The 20,833-nt window shown below is 38.2% G+C and overlaps 1 protein-coding gene across 2 annotated transcripts in view; it reads right to left on the bottom strand.

The window, feature by feature from the left end:
* The window catches only part of LOC121950658 (alpha-1,3-mannosyl-glycoprotein 4-beta-N-acetylglucosaminyltransferase C-like), a 130,906-nt gene extending 125,349 nt beyond the window's left edge, over positions 1 to 5,557 (bottom strand). The window contains exon 1 of one of the 2 annotated variants that reach the window (XM_088080196.1): positions 4,982 to 5,557. The gene's annotated coding sequence lies outside the window, so the exon portion shown is untranslated. The remainder of the gene's footprint in view (positions 1 to 4,981) is intronic. The other variant, XM_088080198.1, reaches the window with a different exon arrangement.
* Between the last annotated feature and the right edge of the window lie 15,276 nt (positions 5,558 to 20,833).

Genomic DNA, 20,833 nt, shown 5'->3' with positions numbered 1-20,833 from the left:
TCAATTTTTTTCTGCTCCAGTGTCTTCACACACCTGGTCTGTTATTGCTGGCTTGCCTCTCTGGAGCGGCAGTTCATACATGAATGTATTGTATGTAAATAACTGTAATATTTAATCATAGCTTTCATGTGTTAAAGACAGCTATTCATGATTACAGTCTACATGCAGCCCTTTTTTTGGTTTGCTAATGCAAAACAAGGCAGTAACTTCACAACAATGCAACCTGGTCTCACAGAAAAGGCAGAAATGTACCAATGAACACAGCTGGCTGCAACGCAGATGGGAAGCCAGTGAGGGACCATGTCTTAGTCTGTGCTCAGAGAGAAAAGCCATGAGTGCCGCTGTTGTCAGGTTGCTGAACGTGACTATTCAATTTACCACCAGCCATATTTCTATTCATGCAGCTTCTGATAGAAAAAATCTCTATCCATACAAAGGAGTCACTCGCCTGTGGGGAGGCTTCTTTCCAATGCAGGGCATGACAGTTATGGTTGCCAGGTTGCCATTGGCAACCATTTTGAGAAACTGGCAAACACTTTTTAACATATAAAAATATGGACAAACAGCAAAGCACGCACCCCAAAATGAATAGATTTTAAATATTTGTTTCATCAGTGATTTTTAAGTGTTACTTTTACAAGCAGAAATGGTAATGCGTGTGCGTTGGTGCATGTATTCACATGCGCACAGGAATCTTTTTAGAGACAGTGACAAAGAAGATTAAGTTGTGACTGTGGGGTAAAAATTTGGACTAACCCATCAATATTATAGATGGATTACAGAACAACCCCACCGGGCAGAGGCACAGGGGCCCAAAGTTTCAGGCTCTGGTCGTCATTCAATTATTCGTTATCCGTTACTGCTTATCCTGTTAGCAGCTGCAGGGAGCCTGAGCCTATATCCCAGCTGACATTGGGCGAGATGCAGGGTACACCCTGGACAGGTTGCCAGAATAACACAGGACTGACACATAGAGACAGACAACCACTAATGCTAACATTCACATCTATGGCCAATTTAGAGTCACCAATTAACCTACATATTTGCTGTGGGAACAATGCTAAAATATATTCTTAATATTTACTTGCAAAATTTAAAAGTCAAATTAAAATTCATTGACCACAAAGAGACTCAAAATGACCACATAGATACACAAAAAAGACAAAAATTACCTAAAAGAGATACAAAACCATATAAATGTTAATAATCATGGCAAAGAGATGCTCTGTTGAACAAACCATCAAAAAATTATTGAACCAATGTGTATGTGAGGATTCAGCATCTTCTGATATGTGGAGCTCTTTAATCTGTTGATGGTTTTGTCTTTTGGTTTTGGTGGTATTATAGTTGTCTTTTTCTTTATCTGACGACTGCTGTACATCACACATTATATTTCCAAAAGGACTAATAAATGTCTATCAATCTAAAATAACCACAAGGTCCGTGTGCCTTGCTTCTATGTTAGAGGGGTGGTATGGCCCTTTGCGTTTCTGTGCCAATGAGGCCCACCGTCTCTTAATCTACCCAGAGCCAAAGTATCCTGGCATGTTTGAGCTGGATCTTAAATTATACAAAGCATGTTCAACATATTCCTCGATAAGTGACACATCAGGTTCAATAGTTCATGGAAGCACACGGTAACCACAGGGTTGGACGAGCACTGGCGCTCGAAGCAACATGAGCAGGCGGCTCAATGACAGAATGGGGTGCAGGCTGCAAGAGCTGGCACACCCACTGATGAGCCGCTGAACAATTTGTGCGGTTACTGTACTAAAGCTTTTAAACATTCTTGTATGCCACATTTTTATTGTTAAGCTGACTTATAGTATATTTATTTAAGTAAATTAACAGTTTTTGCAACTGAAAGCTGATGCCTTGTTGCCAACTACTATTAAAAGTTAGTGTTTAGCACTAAACTGTCAAGACTAGGCTTGGGTGGTATCACAGTATTATGGTATACCAGGGTATTTAGAAATCCCAAATGTATGTTTTTCAGTATTTAAATACATACAGGCACTCCTCTTTCTATTAAACTCATTGTATCTAGTGCATAGCACGCACCACCAGAGCACAGTCTCTGGTCTCTGCTAGTGGAAAAGGCAGCTGAGCTGATAGATACCACGACATCTAGTGGTGGAGGGAGAAGTTACAGGACTGTAAACAGCCAGCGGACAGCAGCAGTGGAGAGAGACCTTGGGGAATAAGGGCATTTTTCTTACATCTAACTTAGAAAATGAGAATTTATTTCGACTAAACCAGAGCTGGTGATTGTTGGAACAGTCAATTAACAAGATTACAAGCAAGAGTAACCAAGACGGTTTGGATGACAGAAACAATAAAGCCTTGTCAGTCTTCTGTGACTGATAGAAAGTTTAAATTAAGAAAAACACGTGTGAGAATATTATTTTTCTTAAAATGTTGTGGGTTTCTATTGTGTATTTATTAGTCTGAAAAGCATCACCATCATATATTGTATCTCCCAATGAAATTTCAGGAAGATATGAAAGTATGAATTATTACATACTGTCCAAGCTTCATTAGAAGTGAATCCTGATATTATTTCACAAATAAATCAAAACATCGATGGCAATCTAGCAAATCATTAGCCTAACAAATAGCTGACCACTGTAGTATATTTTGATCATGTAACAACAGAGAGCTGGTACCAGTATTTGTTATGGACTGTAATATAACACATTGTGTCATCTTTTTTAAGACAAACACTGAAGATGAGAGGCAGCCAGAAGCAGCACCCCCTGCTGACAGGAAGCATAAATGTGTTCCTTAATGAAACCGATGAGGTGTCATAATTATTTTCTGTTGTGGGGATCTAGTGTGGAGAAGCATTCTATCTAATTCAAGACCTCACTGCCATAATTCAATATATATCTTATTATAAATCATCATCACAACTGTGAGCTTTCCACTGTACAGATTGAAGTAAATCTGTCAGAGAAAATAAATTAATTCCAATTAACAGTGGTTTCACAGAGAGCTCTGGTAACAAGCTGCGGCTCATAGGGGGAGACTCGCCCCTCGGTGACCCTTAATGAGCCAGCAGCCTCCTGCCAGAGGAAGCCCAAGCCGCTGCACTTGTAATGAGCTGCTGTTTTGCTACAGGCCTTTCAGATGAGCCATGGAGCTGTCACTGGCACTGCAGGACACGAGCCGCTCCGGCAGATGATGCAATTCTTTGGCGACTTTAAGGACAGTGCGTGCCTTTGGTGGTACGTTACTGTTACAGTTTCGATTCAGTGTTCATAAGATAGGACTGTTTTAGTTATTGTTTCATGTGTTTTCATATTGTGGATATAACAGTTTGCAAGTAAGCTCTTGACTTCTGTTTTTGTGCAGTTGTGATGTGATGCACTTTCTAACAGTTGCACTTGTGATAGTCAGGAGTCAGCCAGTGACTCCAGACTCCAGGATGGGCCCTACAGATTTATGCTTGTGGGATAGATACTATTTTGGCTTACCATGGAGTTGCAACTTACAAATGTTGTGTTTCTTAATTAATTTAATGTTGCTTCAATTTTACATTTTCTTATTTAGTCTATAAAAAGTAAAAAAAAAAAGAGAGAACACTTAAAAGGTCTAACAGCTTAGCGTGACACTCTCCAAATTGCTTGTTTTGTCCAACCAACAGTGCAAAACTCAAAGTTAATTATGACAACAAACAAGCACTTTCTCACATTTCTGTAGTGTTTTTAAAATTCACTTTTCTAGTTGGTTTATCAAATATTAGTCTCAGCATTAGTTAACCATATATAAACACTTGTCACATTGGCTATAACATATCACTTATGCCCAAAGTTATCAGTGGTGACAAAAATAGATACAATAGTACAGTGGTATTTTAGGTGGCAATATTGTATATATATCTACACAAAATACAAGTATCACTATTTTATTATATAAATTATTAATGTTGCAAGTACAAATTGAACTTTTGGTAGCCTACTCAAATAACTAAAGCAATTGTTTTTTTCAGTTCAATAGATAGTTTTTTGCAGTAAAAAATATTGATGGGAGATGAACAGACTGAAAATGTCATCTTAATAGATAAAATCAGCTATATATTTCAATATATCTTATCACAATACTCAGCACATTGCAAAACATTTAAAATTGCAATAATATTGTATAATCACTAACGTATCTTGAAAATGTCGAATCGCAGAGCCTCTAGTGATTCTCAACTCTAACAAACACCAAGTAGCCTTTTTTTATTCTATTAATTATTAATATTCAGTCCCTCCAGGATGTTGCGATGTTGTGATCGCAACAGTTAACACTCCTCAATTTCATTGCAAAATATAAAGCAATTTGATACATAAAGTAAGATGAGCAGACTAAAGACTTGACAAATTTTATTGCTATATATGTTGATTCAATACTCAGCATATAGCAAAACATTTTTAAAAAAAATAATAATAATAATATTGTATCATTACTTAAATAATGCAATATTATTGTATTGTCGTGCCTCTTGTTATTTCCCTAAAAGTTATAGGCCTACCCACTGTGACCTCGTGTGTATTTATTCTGCCATGATCCATTAGGCGAAGATTTCATTTAGATACACAAAGCCTCCTGCTGTTTATGTGTCTTCAGTGGAGCTATAATGTGCTTAAAGACAGAGTTTAAGATCTAGACTCTCCCTTCTGATTCTGCCTAGTTGCTGGGTCGGATATAAAATTGGATGCATGCTCTCTTAGTGTGACTTATTGCATATTTGATGTTATCAGACACACTGCCCCACATGCTGTGACGCCTGTGCAGTGAGGGAGGGTGTTATTAAAGTTGTGACTCGGGGTCCATCTCGGTGACACACTGCGGAGCTCGATAAGAACCCGAACACGCGTGCTGGTACAGTTAACAGTCTAACCACGTGGCCCTTACCTGCGAGTCCTTCAGCAATCATCACCTCAACTCGCTGTCAAAGCGACCAATATCACACAATCAGCACATCGACACTCACCTCCACATCGGCACACACTGCTGGGGGCCAAACGCAGGGGGGTAATATCTGAAGTAGACTGCTTTCTCTCTCTCCCTCTCTTGTCTCCTGATGGGTAGATTGGCTCGGACACTGGCTCCGACGCGCTTCGCGATCTCGGATGACTGAGCCCGGGTAGCAGGCGGGTAGGCACCGCTGGAAATTTCTGCGGCGGCGGATGCACCTCCGCGCGATTTGTTTTCCTCCCTCCCTCCCTCTCTCTCTCTCTTTCTCTTTCTCTCTCTCTCTCTCTTTCTCTCTCTCTTTCTCTCTCGCGCGTTTTCGTCTTTGTCTTCAGCTCTCACAGAAGACAAACTTTGAGAATTTCACGGAGCATTTTCTAGCTGTCGAGACTGCCGCCACATCCCTAAGGTACCGTGACTGTTGATGCTGCGCTCCGGTCTGCTCTCTCCTCCGCTCCTCCCGGCAGCAGGCGGACGGGAGGGCGGTGCGACTGAATTCGTGCGTTCCAGCGGTGCATGCGTGGCACGGACGGTCAGATCCCTGGATTCACCTGTCATCACAAGACAAAGTGCATCCTATTTAAAATACAGCCTAAGATAAGACTGGCGGTAACCCTCAAACCCAGGGGTGCTGATAAGACTTTAGGGGAACACATTTCTGGGGTGCACATTTGTCCAAGGGACCCCTCTGGGAGATTTTAAAAAAGTAAAATAAAAAGTTTAAAAAAACTGACTATTATTTAGGATGTTCCGGTTCTGGAAGAAGTCAGAAAAAAATGTAAAGTTGGAAGATAGCAGCCCAAACTTTCATGTCAAAAAAAATCAATCCAGACCTAATAGAGGTCTGGAGGACTTAATAGAGGTTTCATCCCACGGAGCCTTTCAAAGGCTTTTGTTGCCTTTCCGTACTGTTGAAGGGGAGATAACAGGGAGAGTGAAATTGAACCAACCTTCATTTTGACAGGGACCTCTCAGAAAACCTCTCCACGACCCTGGACCTCAGATTAGAGAGCACCGGCCTCACTCGGTTCTTATTTCTGTTCTGAGAAAGATATTTTTGCTTTTATATCAAGGAGACATGTTACTGGAAAATACAAAATAAACTGTATTACAATAAAGGTGGTAAAAAAAAAAAAAAACCCAAGGTGATTGAGTATATTTAGGTTTTCTGTTTTAAGCTACTTTTTACTCCACTAAATTGTATTTTTGTTTATTTTACTTCCATAGTTGCTGGTTAGAATAAAGATCTTACATACAAAGCATTGTATAAATCTTATGAGGCCTTATGCATTGCACGATATGCGATTCAAAAATATGTGTAGAAAAATGTTAAATGTGTAAATTGTATGACAACAGACTAAATGGCTAAGATACATGGGGTATGAACATGACACTTCTTGTAGCTAGGGCAGTGTATGGAGTTTTGTATTTACTACACAAATTCCTGCTTTGTTGCGTGGGGTCATGGGCCAGACTGTGTGCATGTTGAGTTTTGCCAAATAATAATGCATGCAGGGTTTGGAACTGTCAATTAACTATACTGCCTTTTGTAACGACATTGATTTGATCGTTTTATTTTTATGTAAAATGTAAAAACACCAGGACAGATGCTCTGCTTCATCATATTGTCTCTAGTACAATGAGCTATTCATTTTAATTTTGTTCAAACAGATTTTTTTTTTTTTTTACCCAGTTTGGTGCAGTTTTTACCTGTTGTAGAGTGCAATTAAAAATGAAAAAAAAAAATGCACAAAAATAGAGAAAAACAATGCAATGCCCGCACAGGTGAATGGGGCTTCCTTAGTCAGAGTAGTATAGCTTCAGCTGAAAGTAAGGGAAGCATGTTGCTGTGGACATGCTGCAGTAGATGTGTTGTGTTGTGTCTGTGCCCAGTGTACTTGGCTGTTCATTTTGTCTGGTCTGAAACAGGGACCAATTTCACAAGCCTCTTTTCCACTGGATAAAAAAATCATAAACACCCACTAACATCTGGCTTTTGTATTTAATGGGAAAGGACAAGAGACTGAAACATTTTCACTGGCCTCCATGCTGCTTTCTACATTTTCCAAACCTGCTTTGCAGGCCATTGGTGAGATAGAATGTGACACACTTGCTCGTCTGCCGCAGAATCTACTGGCAACGCGAACGCTGTCTATCGACCTTTTTTATTTAGTTTTTCTTAAGTTTAAAAAACCTGCATACACACACTAATTTTAGAAGTAAACAATGGGTTGAAACAGAGAAGACTTGTTTTCTGCTCCAGTAATAGTTTTGACATATTTCTTTCTAATTTCACAATGTTAGGTGTATGCAGTTTGATTTTAGCCAATAGTTGTTGAAAATGAGTTGCGTCTGCAGCTAGAAAATAATGTTTTGACGCACTGGAGTCACCATAGCTGCATATCTGGACAGTTCAGGGGGAGGCTCACATTAATACTCCTGAAAATGCTCATTAGCTGAAAATATTTCCAAAGATCTACTAGGTAAGCACAGCACAGCTGGCTATGGGAAATGGTTTAATCCACAAAAGTTGTAGTGCTTCTCCCAGATGGGTTGAATCATGTTCTCACCATGAACAAACTGTACTAAACTTACCATAGTTCATTTGTAATTGGAGTAAGTCCACCTTTTCAATAAGGTCTGGGTCCAATTGTTTTGGTCGGCACAAAGTGGAGTTGCTGCACACGCCCAAACAAACCTCACCAAGGGGGTAAACACTCCAAAGTTCGATTCAGCTAAACAGAACGAGGCAGGTGTAAAAATACACTTAAACCGCCATAAATTGCACTTTAATATTGTGAGCACTAAAATCAAGGCATTAATCAGTGAAGAAATATGCAATGTGGAAAAAATGTCAGTCTGTTTCTAATCACAAGTATCCATGGTGGGCCTATTAAGTCAAGCTTATTACAAAATTTCAGTGAAAATGACATTGCACCACTGAGCGCCTTAACACAGAGAGGATACTGAGGATAGCAGCTCATGCTCCAGTTGAGGTCATATTTGGGCTAAGCTGTTTATATGCATATTCATATCCTAATCACAAATACCCCAGCATACATAATTAAGCTGAATACTGTGGATATTATTATGAAAAGAGAACTCAGTGTGACCATGAAAAAAAAACATTAAATAGGATACCCTGGGTAATATGAGCCTATCCCAGCACATAATCATGATGGGGGCTTATACCAGATGGGAAATGGTGTTTTCATGCCCCAAATGGAAATGTTGATCTTCCTGAATAATACTGGGACATAAATATGCATAAAAAGTGAACACTTATTTTCAGTACTGATGAAACACAAAGCAAAACAGGCTTTGTTGCTCACTGTTGTCCATTAAATTTAGTTCCATAAATCAAATCCGGACTGCCAGTGGTGGAGAAGCTGTGAAAAGTTTAGAGTGACGACAGTGCAGGCCTGAATATTTGGGCTTTTGGGAAAGACTTCATATATTCCTTATCCTGCTCATTCCCAGTAGACATCTGGTGGAGGACAACATTTACTCAAGAACTGCACTATAGTTCAGTTTGGTGCTTTGAGCAGACCTATTTTCAGTTTACTAGATTGTTATTTCACTACATTAATTCAAATAGACATGGTGCACACATGCGCCTGATTTCAGATAAACTAAACTAAGATTAACTTTATCGATTTTCTAGAATATATTTCATGTTTTTTTCCGGCATACAGTATATATACATTAAAACAATCTAGCAAATGATAAGGATAAAGTTTGTTAACATACTTTTCATATTAATGTATACAGTAACAAATAATGTCTAACCTTTGTGCTTTTAATGCATTTAACCTATATCATATTTAGTTTCCTTTATAGATATATTGTTCTATTAGCATTTACCCCAAAGAGGCCTGTACGCTGTCTTGTCTTTGACAGATGTTCAGTCCTGGTCTCTCAAACTGGTGCATCTGACTTAAGAATGTTTTTTGATATCTTTTTTATGATATCTTTTATTCTATTATTTTGTCAATTGTTTTTTGTTATCATTTTAAATTGTTATTCTTTTCTTCTTTCTCTTCTTTTTTTTTAATGTCTGCAACCGTGTCATTTGCCTGTCTCGGTCAATACACTTGAAAAAGAGACTTTAAATCTCAATGTGTTTTACTCCAGTTTAAATATAGTTTAAATGAACAAATAAAAGAATATTAGACACAAAACTGGTGTTGGCAAAACCATACTTCAATTCAGCAGGTATTCCTCTCAGGCTCATCCCCAACAAGCTTTATCAATTAGGTACAGCAGCTTGTATGTTGCCAAAAAACCCTCTTGTTGTTCCTTAATCTTAATGCTTAGTGTGCACAAGAATAACTGAGCATGACTCAGATGAGTCTTTTTTGTCAACTCAGATCTTCTCTCATCTGAAGTATGATAGCACAACAAAAAGTGAACAACATTCAGAGAGAACAAGAAAATGATGAAAAAACTATAACAGCAATGGCATAAAAATAGAATTTTGATAAGTGAGTGGGACATGTAGATATATAAGAATAACAAAAATTCAGTGCAAAAATAATAAAAACGATTTGGTAAAGATATCGCCATAATGACGCAGAATATGTCTGTTATATCAAGACAACTGATCATGTATAATTACTTATTTACTACTAACAGAGAAATGCAGGAGGATTAGTTTTGATGGATTGTTATTCCATCCTTCCGAAAAGAATTGAAGTATTTCTATTCCAACAGTGGAAGAATGAGGAGTGCATCTGAATCATAGACTGTAGCGACGTCCCACAGACGGCCTGTCACTCAAGCAGTCAAACCATTAAATATGCGTATCTTAACACCTACATAAATGAGTGAGTTACATTAATCCTGTACAGTTCATTAATGTTGAAATGAACTATAGAGACAAAAGCTGTTTGGGGGTTTTGTACCAGGCTGTAAACAAGTTTGTTTCTGCTGTAAAATTGGACATTTTAACATGGAGGTCTCTGGGATTGACTCACCCTTGGATCTAGCCTCAAGTGAGCATTTGAGGATCTGCAGATTTTGGCACTTCTGCATTGGCTTTTTTTTTCAGCCCTGGGGCTTGCTGCTTGGTCTCTTCTGAACTTAACCCTTTTTACCCCAGCATATGTTTTGTTTTGTACTATTTCAAATTAAAGCTGGATATTTGTATATTTAAGGAAAAGGAAAACCAGGCTATTTGAAGAACAATAAATCTTCTAACAAACAGCATAACAATATCTCTGTTCATGTTAGGTTCTGTTCTTACTTTTGGTTTGGTGTGCCACCCAAAGATTTTCACTGGCCCCCATCAAGCCACCCCTATGTAAACTTTCTCGGGGCGTCACTGCTTTGTACACTAACCTCTGGAGAGCCAAAGCACATTCTCCTTCCCTGTGGTGTATAAAACCTGCTCTCTCTGCTTAGTTTTGTACTGGAATTATCTCAGGTCAGAAGAGAGCTCAGGGGATGGAAAGAGGGCTTAGGATAAGTCAGAGTGGCAATTAGTGGAATGACACATCTTGACACGTCAGACCTCCTAACAGCCACTGATGAATCATAGGGGCCTGTCCAGAAATAGCCATCCCAGCCCCAGCAACAGAACAGTCCAACGCTTGTGTCAACTCTGCTTTGTTTTTCCATCCTAACCTGGAACAGTATCTCTGAGCAGTGAACAAACACATCCTGGATATACAGTGTGTATTCATGAGCCTGGCAGCTCTGAGGGAACATGTAGTTCATTCTCTGTCACTCTGTGGGACGTCTCTACCTCTGCTAGTGAATTTGATTTACAGTAAATGTTTATCTAGTGGGAAAAGAGTAATTTTCTGAAGTTTATCCCTCAGTTAAACCTCATCCTTAGCATTGGGACCCCTAGGCGAGTTTGCAAGAGATTTCTGGGATTGATGTTTTGGATTTGCTCTGTATATTTGTGAGCAAAACAAAATTAAATAGTATTGAAATATGTCTGGAATTTTTATGTAAGCCCTCCCACTGCTCTTGAAAACAGCATTAGAAAGGATGCCATACTAATATTTACATGAAAAACAAAATATTGGATCATAAATGTGGTCACATAATAAATTCAAGGGGTGGCGAGAAGATTAACAAGATGGATTAGAAGGAGAAAAACATTTTTGATGCACCAAATTATGTTTAATTTGTGTTGTTTATTTTTATTTTACTAGGATCTTGATCTAGATCCTAATTTCAAATGAATGGATGAATAATTTTAATCTCTTTTTCAGCACATTTATTATATATGGTGATGTTGTTGTTGCGGTTGACTGTTGCTACTACTGTTGTTAGGGTTAGTGTTATTCCCTCTGCTATGTTCCACATTTATTATGTAAGAGGCTGCTGTAAAGGAGCAGCAACAGGTTTGTTTGAATGCATAAAATACAAGGCAGATCCCCTGGGCGACCGTCACACTGCGAGCATGCCACTGTGTGCAGACTGGTAGAAGTAAACAAGGATGGATGTTTAGATTATTTTAAGATCCTTACAGTATTTGTTTGTCCTCCTTATTCAAATGAGAGTGTCAGAAGGTCCAAAGATGACATTTGAGGGTTTGCATCAAAGGGATGAATTACAGGGACCAAAGGTTACTCAAACTCAAAAAGTGGGGATTTTCATGGCTACATTTATCCTGTCATTTTAAGTTAGATTTTTCTCTTAAGTATCCTAAAATTTCCATTTCCTGCTCACTGCTCTCGACATTGTATATGCTGATATACTATATGATTGGTAAAAATATACATTGCCAAGATTATATGTAAAAATTTATCTTTTTTAACTATTCATCCATTCACAGTATACAGACATATACAACAGATGTTTCCTTTGTCATATTCGTTTCAGTCATAACACAATAGCTAGAGAAAATGTTGCCATTTTACATTTCTGTAAACCACAGATATAAACCACAAAAAACACCCATGTTTAGGGGCTGATAAGCTGCTGAATATAGAGCCAGTGGTCGCTCAAAAATAACCATGTTTGGGGGCTAAAAAGCAGCTGGAAAAAGAGCCACAGGCCACTAAAAACACCTGTTTGGGGGCTGAAAAGCCACAACAAAAACAACCAGTGGATGCTAAAAACAAATGTTTGGGGGCTGAATAGTCACTGGAAAGAGAGCCACAGGTTGCTAAAAACCACCCACTTTTGGAAGCTGAAAAGCCGCTGAAAAAAAAGCTGATGGCTGCTAAAAAAACACACACTTTTGGGGGGGCTGAAAACCAGGTGAAAAAAAAAGTCGTGATCTCTTAAAAAACACCCAAGTTTGGGGGCCAAATAGCCACTGGAGAAACAGCCATGGGTCACTAAAAACACCCATGTCAGGGGGCTAAAAAGCCACCAGAAGAAAGAGTCACAGGTGACTAAAAACATCCACATTTAGGGGCTAAAAAGCCACTGGAAAGACGGCTATGGGTTGCTAAACAATAACCACATTTGGGAACCAAAAAGCAGAAGGAAAATAAGCCATGGGTCGCTAAAAAAGAGCCAAGGGTTACTAAAAAAAACATGTTTAGGGGCTGAAAGCTGCCAGAAATGCAGCAATGACTGAAAAATATGCAGTTATGTTGATCTTTGGTCTCAAACAGCAGTCTGCAGTGGTCTCTTGTGTAGGTTTCATGCCATCCACCATCTCCTCCAACCTCTGATGACAAAGTCAGCTCATATGTTAGGTCATCTTAGAAAAGTTGATGTGACATATATAAATACAAATGCATTTGTCGTTTGCCGAAATGTACATTGCCAACAATGTCTTCTGGTGACTGGGCTGACTGTCTAAGTGGTAAAAACTGTGAAATAAATCTATTATTGGCCATTTACTTGGTTTAATTTTTACTTTAACTGATATACCTTTTTATTTTCTATTGCATTTATTTCTGATGTATTCTAGCCCTTTGCTTGTGTTTCTTTGGGCCTCATTTTACCTTCGTTGCTGCAACCTTCCTATTTTCCTTGCAGGGAATTGCCATTATTTGTCTTACTTAGATGGATAGATGTATATATTACATATGAGCATGCATACATAGAGACCTGCCCTTAACATCACACACACACACACACACACACACACACACACACACACACACACACACACACACACACACACACAGTTAGTAAATTGCTATGCAGGAAGCACTCAACACAAACTGGCCTCATCAGCTTTACGCCTCCTTAGAGACGAATGCATAATATTGATCACAGCTCTTCTGATGGGTCTCAGTCGGCCTCTGAACATGTATGGAAATGAACATTTGAAGACTCTCGGCTCCACGCTTGAACAATCTATTGATACATTGTTTGACCCTGTTGGGGATGTGATTCATCTCAAGCGTGCAGCTGTGTGTCTGGTTGAACCACACCACAATTTTGCCTCAAAGAGGTCACCTGCAAAGTTTTGTCCAATCAGCATCTCGTTTACGCCTTGCAAAGTTGAAAGTGACAGAATTCCAATTGTGAATTAATCCCATTTCTCTGAGGAGTAGCCACAACAGTGTTTTTAAACCTGGGCTAGCATGAGGCTTGTTGGATGAATGGTTACAGAGGATCAATAATGAGACTGTACTTTTATACTGTATGTTACTGAAACAGAAACAGAAGTACTTCCATCACTGAGAATAACAACTATATGTGATGAATATATCTTTGTATAGAAAAAAGCCAGTGTCATTTGTTCTTAGCTTCAAAAGTTGTGGATTTATTTGGTTCTTCTTGATTAAAGTTAACTTTAATTAAATAGACTAATTTAGTGTTACCTATGACAGCTTTACTACCCACCATGCTACAACAGGCTGCCAAGTTTTTACAGCTTGTCATGATTAAACAGCTTTAAAATTCATTGCAGACTACTGAGGAGGCTTCATATCCCGAACACTATATGATCTTGCGTTTAAGTTTAATTATTCAGCCGAGGAGCCAGAATAAAATATTGGCATATTGCATTGCTGCAAACCACAGACATGTTACATTTTACATGTATAATATAAACATTTCTAAGGTGATGTAGAAATGTATAAGAGCAGAGTTTGTCATCCGAAGGAGGAGAGGATGGTGAATGATGGGACTCTTTGGTGAGATGCTGTGAAGCTACAGACCACTGTTTGAGACCACCGACATGTTCAGCCATGTTTGAAGCAACAAAACTGGGTATTTTATCTCATAACACGTTGTTTTCATAACCCTAACCAAGTGGTTTTTGCACCTAAACCTAACCACAGCATCGTCACAACATGGAATTGAAAACTGAAATGTAAATAAACATATCATCAACATATCAGCTACTTATGAAACACACAAATTTAACATTTTCATGGTCAGCAGAAATGTGCAATGCCAGCATTTATTCTGGCAATAATTTTTGAATTCTTGAATTCATGACAATGGTAATGGGCATACATCCAAAACAGAAAAAATGTCAAATTGCCCCACCATAACTTTATAGTTGATAATGATCGATTTTTTTTGTTGTTGTTGGTTTTCTTTGGCTTCTTACTTTTGGGAGTGCATAGACAGTGCTGAAAAACTAATAACAAACATGTTGTGAGTGTTGATACTGTTTCAAACAACAATTCAGTCTCATTTTATTGAACTCATACAGACTGTGTGTTAGACAGAAAACAGTTTCAGCCCAAGATGTTGAGGAATGTTGTCTAATTTGCAGAAAGTAGGCTAAAAAATAATAAGAAAATCACAAGAGTGGAAAATCTAATGAATTATTAGTAAGCACTGAACAATAATGTTACAAAGAAACTCAAACATCTTGACACTATACAGTGTGAAAACTACTTTCTTAAAAAAAATGGGAACATTTTGCATGAATTTCATTGATTTGAATCAATGTATCCTTTTTTTAGATTAAATGAATTCTATTTATAAAGCCTATTTAAATGTACTAAATTTAAGTATGGGTTAATTAAATTGGTAATGCAAGTGAATCACCTAAACTGAGTAAGTAAGTATTTACTCTAGGGCTGCAACAACAAATTGATAAAATTGATTATAATTGATTATTGAATGTTTTGGCAAAGAACAAAATTATCGATTCGTTGTGTCGCGCTATTATTTCGTCATTCGCTGTGTCGCGGGACTGTTTACGTCACATGCAGACGTTTTGAGGCGTGGCGGAGGCATAGAGAAATGTCAGTACCTGAACCGTTACATCTGCCCAATCCGTTCCCTGCATGCACAAGCAGTCCGCCATCTTGGACAGCTACCTATGGCAGCCTCACTTAGACAAACAGGTGTTTTATCATGTTTTATACGCTGCCACATCAGATGTAAGCATGCTCGGTCAAACTAGCAACTTTTGCGGAGACAGAGGAAGAACTATGGACATCAGACCCCTGACTTGTTCAAAGGTTGTACTACCGTTTTGTATATTTCGCATGAATTATTATTGTTATGCCTCTTTGGTATAAATAAAGTTTTGAGAAAAAAATGTCACTTGTAGAGACACAGAGGCAGAGGAAGAAGAAGACTTAAAGATGTTCTATTCATGTGTTTATAAATAAATATAGTACAATTTATAACTGATTCAAAGTTATTTCAGTTATTTCAAATACATAATACAGAGTAAGCTACCTGTCTCATGCTGGCAATTCATTATGTTTTCTAAAATGTCTAAATTGAATCAAAATACATCCCAACAGTTAGAATATGCAGACTTCTAGTTTAAAACATACATTTTGAAAATATCAGAAATGGATTCCGCATCCTCAATAACCTCCAAACGCACCCATAAAATGTCAAAATTGGCCATGCAGTCGCTGATAATATAGGCCTAATAATAATTATATATATGTAATTACTGTATGTTATTATATTCATTTCGTCATTATAAAATATTTGTTGTGAAACTCCTCACTTGCAAACATCTTTTTAATCATAAGTTGTTTTCATCTATTAATTATCAGTTATATTCTATGCACATTTTGCTTTTCGTACTCTTCATGTTTTTGCAGAGACAAGCTCTCTAAGCATGGAAACCAGTTTTTAAGCATTATTTCTCACCACATAAACTTCGCAGTTATGAGGCAGGGATCAGGTACTGACGCACCTGTTTGTCAAAGTAAGGCTGCCGTAGGTAGCCACGATGGCGAAGTGATTGCGCATGCGGGAACGGATCAGGCAGGCGGAACAGATCGGGTACTGACGAGGACGTTTCCTACGAAAACTTCAAAAGTTTGGGAGCACTTCACGTTATGCAAAACAAAGAAGTGTGTTAGCTGCAAAATATCCAAAAGTGACATGGCACGCGAGCACGACGGTTATGATGCAACATCTAAAACAAAAGCGAAAGAGGAGGAGGAGGAGGAGGAGGAGGAGGAGGAGAGCTGAACAGCAGGTAAGTTGACAAAAAACGACGCACGTACAGTTTTAACGTAAGGAAACGTAACGGTATGTTGTAAAACTGTCAACATTTATTTTTTGAATTGTTTCATGTTTGAGTTATTTATTATTTTTAATTTGATATTATTTTGACAGCTCAGGGATGTTGAAGCAACCATCTGTTTATGCACTGCACTTTTTGCATTGTTGTCAGTGATAATCTGTGTTTGAGCAAAGTGATGGGAGAAAAAAAATGCTTATTTTACTATTATTTTTATTTTTAAAAAACTGATTATTCAATGAATCGAAAAAATAATCAACCGATTATTATATTAATCGATTATCAAAATAATCGTTAGCTGCAGCCCTAATTTACTCAGTTATATTAAATACACTCAACACCATTTTCTATATCATTTGTTTTGAATTAAGCTTATTTTGATAATTACATATACATATAGAAAATAAGTGCATGGAATAAATAGCATAATAAAAACCTTTTCAATTTACTAAAAATAATATGGCAACATTTCTGTATAAAATAGCACTACTTTTGACTAACTCAGTCAAGTCAACTTCATTTTGTCAACTTAATTTTGTATTTTGTGATGTATACAAAGGATTAACATGGAAGAAAAATATCTACAAAACATTTATTTAAGACATAAATCATGTGAAAATAGCAGAGCAGCAATATGCCTTTTAATCCTAAATAATTATTGCTGATTTATACTTCCAGTGAATTGTAAATGTATCAGAACACCACATGAAAGTCACCAAATTTGATTAAAATATACAGTACATATTGTTACAAATTGGCTATAGTGGAAGTCAGCGGAAAAGAGGAATCTGCAAAAAAAAAAAAGAAAGAAAGAAATTGTGTAAAGGTCACAGATTGTGAAAAATAATCACATTAACCTGAGACAAAGGGTATCCAGGCATAATATGGTATCCAGGCAACATGTGGAAAAGACAGCAGTGTCTCTCATACAGTGTGAGCCATCATAAACTGTACATATTCAGCAGCCAAAGATCTATAACCTAACTGGCACAGAACAAAATGAAATGAATGAAGACTGTGTCAGTTTTATCTGCACACTTTTTTAAGAAAAGTTTTGAGCAGCTCCCATGCAATATTTTGAATTTATGACTTTAGGCTTTTATGCAAAATTTGCACAGTTTCTGGTCATTTTTCAGCCCAAAGAGTAAATGTGGCTACTCCCTCTTGCAGTACAGCACTAAATTGATTTCCTGTAGTTGGACATTACTGGACTAGAAAGAAGGAAATGGGTCCTACCGGTAATTAAAAAGTGATTTTTTTTACAGGAATCCTCTGCCTCATTAAAATCTCACAGGGCAGGTAACAGGGGGTATTATCTGCTCAGAAGACAGTCGGGTAGTTCACATCATCCCACTGAAATGATGAGCAAAAATTCAAGGCTTTCACAAATGAGGAAGCAGGTACCTCTTTCTCATAGTATCATTTATGCAATGAATGATATCTAATAATTGATGCGAACATCTTGGTTCACATTGTGTTTTCCACAGGAGGCAAGAGCAGCAGAGCTCCCCATTGAATCTTTTTTTGCCCAAGCTCTCTGCAGGCAGGATGTAAAGAAATCTTGTGAAGAGGTTAAACCATTGTTAATTCCACAATGCGTAATCGTTCTCCTAAAATAACAGGGAAACAGCCATCCTGGAACAGTCGCCACTGGAAAGATTAACTGGATTAGCAGCAGATGATGCGGTCGAGCGCTGATTGCTGTGGGTCTGAATCATGTCGCTGTGAAAACTCTGTTTAGATCTCTTCTTGTTAAAAATGCAAATCTCTCCTTACGTTAGAGCACAGATGTAAACAATGTCAGTCACAGCATGACAAGGGCATTTTACATCCCTGAAATGAGACAATCTGTGATTATTTTTGGACAGTTTTGACACACAAAGCGGATACTTTGCGTGGATGCCACGCCTGAGGAAGGATTCTGCTTTCTACTTTTCTTGCTTTCAGCTCTGAACCTTGATGGAGGAGAGGGAGTGAAAATAATAGACTCTATGCTGGATTTTTTTTTTTTTGAGCACACCGTGAATCTTTGGCGAAAGTCACTGTGGGCTTGTTATGGTGGCTTCTTATGAATAATTGTAGAGGTCCTGCAGCCTTAATAACCTCACTAACTCAGCATGCTCTCTTCTCGTCTGTCAGTCTGGTCATCTCCATACAGAGAGACACAAAGCCACCATACCGCATGGATGTTTAGAACAGCGTGGGACAATTTGTCACTCTGTAGCACAACCTGTGTCCTGCAGGAAGCCAAATAATGATTTTAACTGCCCGTCTAAAAGATTGATTTCCCTAATCCTCCCCACCTTTCTTCCCACTGAAAGGTGCAGACTAATTTACGACAGGGCCGACGATGGGCATGCTACGCCTGTGAATGAATGATCTGGCCTCTAGCAAAAAGAGGTAATTTCCTCTTAATGTAGTGCCGTAAACATTTATCATCACGCTGAGCTGACAGCGCATCGACACAGCGAGGCCGCTGCGAGTGTTCGCTTTAATCTGTGGAGATTTTTACTTCTGATTAGCAATGCGGCCAACAATCACCACCCACCATGCTTGGTTAATTTTACCACCACCCGCAGCAGTAACTGTTGGTTTGGGAGGTGCTATAAATAAATAGAAATCCTTCAGCATGTAAGGGGACAACTTTAGATAAGCATCAGTTGCTGCCACCAGCATATAGAGAGGATATTCACATTTGCTGTTTGATACAATGACAGAAAGGAAAGCGAAGTGGAAACTATGAATGAGGCTTGAAGTAAGGCTGTCACATCACATGGTGTAATTATGTTGACAGCCCAGCTTGTGTTGACACTTTCAGATGTATAATATTCCAGTGATTTGGGAAGGCTAGGACTGTTCATTAAGCTCAGGGATAAATAATGTAGATTCACATTAACTTGCTCGCACTGAGAGAGAGAGGCATTTGCACATGAATATATAATACGCTGAAACAAAGAAGGCGCTTTCAACAACTGTGTACAGGCAGAGTGAGTGAGACAGAGACAAAGCAGAGGAAAGAAAAAGGAGCACATGTTGGTCATTTATGCTCGAAGCAGCTGAAAAAAGGATATTTACCTGCTGCAGCTACACAGTAGAACTGATTAGGCATCAGCTATACTGCGTCTGTGTGTGTCTTTTTGAATCCATGAAAGTGTCATTTTTTCTAAAGCTCTATGAATTCATGTTTTAGCCCAGAAACTTCGAGGCAACAGCAGGCACACAGTGCCATAACACTAACATGCTAACAAACACTCACATCCACCTGACACGGAGCAACATTAGCATTGATTTAGAGCCATGTTTCTGTCCGCCTGATGGATATCATGACAATGTTCGCTCTTCTCTTCTCTCCATCAGCTCTTGAGACCAACATCTGTCCCTTAAAGTGATACTTCGGGATATTTGAAGTAGGGTTGTATTAGAAATTGATGTATTGATTGATGATGACTGATTGATGTCAGTGTGTTACATACAGTAGATAGCAGTCAATGCGCTCCCTGTTTGCAGAAACACCCCAAAGCTCGGCATTACACTGCTGTGGTGTGGGGCTGATATGAAAACCTATTTAAAAAATGGTCTACCTAAAAAAAACTATCAGTGGACGGTATATTTAGAGTGTTTTCACCACTTTACCTCACCATCACACGGCCCTTTCTTTTGGCACTACATTTTCTCAACTTCAGTATTCCTGTGCAGAAGGCGAGCTGTGTCATGAACTGTATCAAGCCACTACTCAGCTGTTTGGTTTAGAAAGTGGTGTTACATGACGTGATTGAAATGAAACTTTACTGTTCCAAAGATGTCTATTTAATAATAATATTTTAATAATAATATAGTGTCCGAGTATGTGTGACATGCTATGTTCATGACGCATGTCACATGACGTGACATTACGTTGGTAAAAACCGTACTAATTTTAAGCTAAACCATGATTTTTTTCTAAACCTAACCACAGACTTTTGTGTCTAAACCAAAGGAAACCAACTTAAAAACAAAGGAACCGAAATATGTATGCTATTTTGAAAAGACACAGCGCATGTAACATGCCATCCCCATATATTCAAACCTGATGTAAGGAGTACCCAGGGAGTCATAGCCAGAGTATTTGATGAGCTGGGATGAGATCTTGCATCTACCTGGTAAACTTGCTGGCCTACAGCTTAGGGGGTGCTTAGGTTTTTTGTTTTTTAAACAAAAAAGTCAGTTTTTCCTTTTCTTTGACATGGTACTAATGAATACAAAGAATGTATAATTTCATTTACATTTGTATTCATACAACCAATGCATGTTGTTGATGAAGTAAGATGACCTACAAGGGTACATTTTTAATGGACAGGCTAAAGACAGATATAGAATAACAAAATTGACTTTGACATCTGAAAATGTCACATTTTTTACCTTGAAAATAGTAATACACAAGTCCAATATATTGCACCAGTAATGGCGCCAATAGTGACCTTATTAGAGGCACTAGTATTGACCAGACATGGCTGA

Source organism: Plectropomus leopardus, chromosome 7 (assembly GCF_026936395.1).
Source record: "Plectropomus leopardus strain MGB_pleo_1.0 chromosome 7, ASM2693639v1, whole genome shotgun sequence".
NCBI lineage: Eukaryota > Metazoa > Chordata > Actinopteri > Perciformes > Serranidae > Plectropomus > Plectropomus leopardus.
This window is presented reverse-complemented; position numbering and strand designations above follow the sequence as displayed.